Source organism: Theropithecus gelada, chromosome 16, assembly GCF_003255815.1.
Source record: "Theropithecus gelada isolate Dixy chromosome 16, Tgel_1.0, whole genome shotgun sequence".
Classification (NCBI taxonomy): domain Eukaryota; kingdom Metazoa; phylum Chordata; class Mammalia; order Primates; family Cercopithecidae; genus Theropithecus; species Theropithecus gelada.
This window is the reverse complement of record NC_037684.1, coordinates 11,574,703-11,579,887: the sequence shown is the minus strand read 5'-3', so window position 1 is coordinate 11,579,887 and position 5,185 is coordinate 11,574,703.

The following is a 5,185-nucleotide window of genomic DNA, read 5'->3' as shown; positions in this document are numbered from 1 at the left end:
CAACTTGGGATTCTAGGTTGGAAGGAGTCCCCCTACTGCTCAGTCAGCTCTGTTTGCCACATACCCAAGAAGACTCATGGGAATGGAGGCTGCAAGACACTCTAGGGCAGAGTGACAAGGAGGGATTGATTCCAAGACTCCTTGGAAGAATCAGATCCCTGAACTTCTCAATAAAACCGGGGGCCACCTCTGGCCTTTGCCCCTCCAAAGGGGAAGGCAGGAAAATGGTTAGAGGCAGTTTGGCAGGAGGGGCCTATAGAGCGTGCAGGGGACCAGAGCCAGTTCCTAGAAGTTGAGCAAGGGGATGTGTGTGCCAATGCACATGACTGTGCACTAGGGGCCTCCATCTCCTATCCCCTGGTCCCAAGGATGTCATGATGGTTCGACCTCTCTTCTAGGACATTCTCTAACTGAGGCAGCAGCCATATCTGTTGACCTGGTGAAATCACTCCAGCCCTGGTACCCTGTGACATGACCCAGGAGGTGGTGAGCATATGTGGTAAGTGAGTCCAGAAGCAGAGTAGAGGATGAAGAGGACCACCGCAGGTGCCAAACCAGCACTCTCAGTGCAGCAGACTGGGCTCACAGAAGCAAGGGGCTGTGGTCCTCAGTGACACTTCTTGGCTCCCAGCTAGAGTGACAGGAAGTTGTGGACAAATTCAACCAAGGAATCTGAAACTCAGGTGAAATAAATAAAGAGAGAGAGAGAGAGAGAGAGAGAGAGAGGAAGGGAGGAAGACAGAGACAGGCAGAGACAGAAAGAAAGAATTTCAAAAGATGCAGGCAAATCAGCTCTCCTCCTGCCCCATGAGCCTGTGTCCTGGACTGAGTCTGAGATGGGAGGTGAGACCCTGCTGGGCCTCCTGCCAATCTTAGTTTCTGTAGGTATTTCTCCAAAGTATGGCTTGTTTGAGAGTTGGTTTAAAACATAGTTTCTGGCTGGGCATGGTGGCTCAGGCCTGTAATCCTAGCGTTTTGGGTGCCCAGAGGGGGGAGGCTGCAGTGAACCTAGTCTGGGTGACACAGTGAGACTCTGTTTCAAAAAAACAACAAATCAAAAAAATCACAAGGTAGTTTCTGACTTTCATGCTGACTGTAGAACTTAACTTTTATGAAAAAACATATTTCAAAACTTTATAGCAACTCTGGCAGCACTGCAGAGTCAGGTCATTCTTCCTGGACTTCTGTCCACTTCCATTATGGTATTTCTCCACTGAGCTTCGCCTACATCATCTCTGAATTTGAGGCCTAAAGTGTGACCAGATTTAATCAAATCCTGCTTGGAAAATACAGGACCATTCAATGGTGATCCATTCTAGCTAAAGACTTTTTATGGGGACATTTCGATTAGAATGTATTTCTTTTTTGTTTGTTTGTTTGTTTTTGAAACAGGGTTTCATTCTGTCACCCAGGCTGGAGTGTAGTGGCACAATCACGGCTCACTGCACGTGATCCTCCTCTGCCTCCCAGGCTCAAGCGATCCTCCCACCTCAGCCTCCCAAGTAGCTGGGACTACAGGTGCACACCACCACACCCGGCTAATTTTTATATATATTATATATTTTTTGTAAAGATGGGCTTTTGCCATGTTGCCCAGGCTGGTCTCCAACTCCAGGGCTCAAGTGATCGTCCTGCTTCGGCCTCCCAAAGTTCTAGGATTACAGGCATGAGCTACTGAACCAGGACTGGAATCTCTTTGACTGTTTAAATGAATTACAAGATAATTGGCATTTTTAGTACATGGGACTAACATTCCATCATTTATGTACTCTTTAAAGTTTTTCAAATTTGTGTGTAATTTCCCCCACAAAGTTTTTGGATAGCAATCTTACAGGAACCCTCCCCCACCATGTCTGCCTAGAATTTCTTGGCCTTCTATAACTATCATTTCCCCGCTCTGAGGCACATCTAACTGCTGTTAGGATACAGACAATGACCAATCTAAGCTGCTTCCTACTGACAGGGGGCATTGTTTTGGGGAGAACAGTAGTCAGATTCTTCCCAGAGGTCTACCCAAGGGTTCCCAGCAAAAGGGAGCCGTCATCCAGGGCTCCATTTGGAGTTTGATGGTCTCTAGGTGAGAAGAAACAAGTTCTACAAGGTTAAGTATGCATGAATCAAATATGTGTATTATACAAAAAGGGATTAAAAGGAAAGAATCTAGTGGCAAAGATTACAGAAATAAGAAGTAAAATATACAAATTATTCTGAAAACAACATTATATCCTGTGGTACAGAACAGAATGAAGGTAAGAACAGAAAGTGTAGCCAAGACTTTTAAGGAAGATATCCATGGAAGGTTAATTATTACCACTTATCATTGTGATTTTTAGCTTGAGGTCCCTGATCTCTTCACATTGGTACTTTGAGTGCTCTTCTGGGTTAATGGAGGTAACTCCATTAGCTTCCTAGGCCTTTACTCGGGTATAATGAATCTAAGAATCTAGTAATTCCAGTAATTCCAGTAACCTTCACTGCCATAGGAGTAGAAAGAAGTACAGTGTAAGGTCCCTCCCGATCTGGGCTTATAGAGGGAGAAAGGGAAGGAAGTACCTTTACCAGTACTAGGTCCCTAGGGTTAAATAGAGGTGGTCCCGGTTCTTGGGATTGGGCCTCTCTGAAGTTGTTTCAGGTCCTGGTGGAAATGGGCCAAAGAAGTGATATGTTTAACCAAATCAAAAGTTTCTTGGTCTAGGAAGAAATCATTGGTGAGAAAAGGTCATCCATACATCATTTCAAAAGGATTCAAACCTAGCCTTGAAGGGATGTTTGTTGGGGTCCGTGCCGGGGGTGGTGGAGAATGAAAGAACACACAAAAGACAAAGACACACAGAGAACATGGTGGCCGCACTCAGAGCCTCCACCTCACTTTATTTATACTCCATAAACCCCACGTCAGCAGAAAGAATGCAATGCAAAACAAACTTTCTTTTCCCACATATAACCTTCTACTCAGTTCCTTGTTTCTATGCTCTTCCTTATCTGCCTGCCTTCTTGGCGCCTACGGGAGTTCATTAAAAGTTCAATTGGAGATACTGTCCTTGAGCCCTATCTATTCTCAGCATACTGTTTTCAAAGGCCCCTGCATTTCCCCCTTTTTGTTTTGTTTTGCCTCAATCCTAAAAAGGTAGCCTATATTTGTTCCTGTGTTTTCTTTTGTTTTTGGAGGCGACGGAGGGAGCATCGGATCACCAAAAGAAGTAGACCCAATCCAAGTGCCCAAAACAATATACTTCCAGAGATTGTAGAAATCCATGTTTTCATCTGGGTCCATGGGTTAAAGGCAGCAAGGCGCTGACCCAGCTCTTGCAGGGTTACGGTTCCGGACAACACATGTAATTGTTGTCGAAATGCTTCAGAAATGTTCTGAGTGAGCTCTTGGATGTCCAAACTAATATTTTTATGGCCTACTAATAATTTTCAGATTACGGTCCAATTTTGAGAGATGTTAAAAGGCACAGGTATTACACAAAATTTAGTGGAGTTCAAATCACATTGTAATGCTATCCGAGTACTGAGTACAGTGAGCTGATCTCCAAGCCATGTTAATGTTTGCTTCATGTTGTCCAATCTTTCAGCAAGTTGAGAATCAATGTTTCGTTGTTGAAGCCATAACCGGTGAGATTGCTCGTGCCATTGCTGCACAAATTTAGCATTTTGAATGCTTTGATGAAGAATGAGTCCTGCTACGGTCGCAGTGGAGGCGATGGCAACAAAAGTCATCACCGAGGCAATTATAAGTCCAAGGGCACGGCGGGTTCGCTGGAGAGAAGTCCAAATATAAGTTTCAAGAGGTGATGCCCCCCACGGTCGCGTGAGGTTAACAGGTAGCCAAATTTCCTTACGAGCCCTGAGGATATAAATATCCCCAGTAAAGTTGTGCCACCAGGAATGATTGAGGCAAGACAAAAATGTACACGTATCTGTACAATTAACAATCCCCGTATCATTATCCCATGTCAAATTCTCTGCTAATAATAGGTAGGGCTTACGGACACAAGCAATAATATATCAGGAGGTATTTCGATATAACTGAATATGAAAGGAGTTAGTTGGGTTAGAAAGATTAAGGGACATATTCCCCACAAAAGTGCTAATGGCATCGCCTGCAGCTAACAACTTCCAAAGATGACTCTGTACTTCAGGCCTCCTTTACGCCATACCAAGATTTCATTACTGTTAGCAGCAATACTTTTATTTACCCAGTGTCATTTCAAAGGTATGTGACTAAATTTTATTTGAAAATCACTGTGCACACTCCAATCAGTTATTTACATTCCATTGTATTCTAATAAAATCTGGGGTTTAGTTCCCCGACATTGTTGTCACTCCAGCACCTCAATATTAGGAGAAACCTCTAGAATAGGACAAAAAAGTAAAGAACTAGGAATAGTTTCATTACTATATACAGTATGATTATATTAAAAGCTTCTAGTTACAATAATAACAGTATTAGCAGCCACATGACTATGATTATAGCAAACAGCCCAGGCTTCATGCGATTTTCGGAGACAATGAGAACTATTTCCCATACATATTGGAAGTCCTTCCACTTCAAATTGATATGTGTTGTTTATAATTTCTGTTTCCTGTTCTATATTGTCCTTGTCTATATAGGGGGACGGCATCCAAGTAGTGTCATTGGTGAAAACCTTAATTTCCACCTCCCCCCAGGCGACTCCCTGATACAAGGGCAGAAAGGGAATATAAGTCCAATATTCATACAAAGACTCACTAAGAGAAATAAGTCCCCCACCGAGGCACATCCAACAAAGGAAGAAATGCATGCTGAATCCAGTTTTCTTTTCAACAGGGTTTCAATCATCTTGTAGGAAACCACTGAGGTCCGCTCCCTGTAAGGACAAGAGCATAGCCCCGTCCCTGTTTTAGAACTTGCCCTTGAACATACTTACCTTCTTCATTAGGATACCAAACCTTTAAATTGTCAGCGGGGACTATCACCGAGGGAGGTGAGGAAAGATGGGTTACGGCAGCAGAATCTTGCAATTGTCTCCATTGATTCAAAAAAATTAAGGTAAAAAGAACCTTCAAAATCTGGTTTCAAAATCTGGTTTCTGGGGGGCTCATTTCCCCCTTTTTGTTTTGTTTTAATAGTTAAGTTTTTAAAGTTAAATTTGCGTGCTCAATGATGGCTTGACCTTGACTGTTGCCCGGGATACCGATG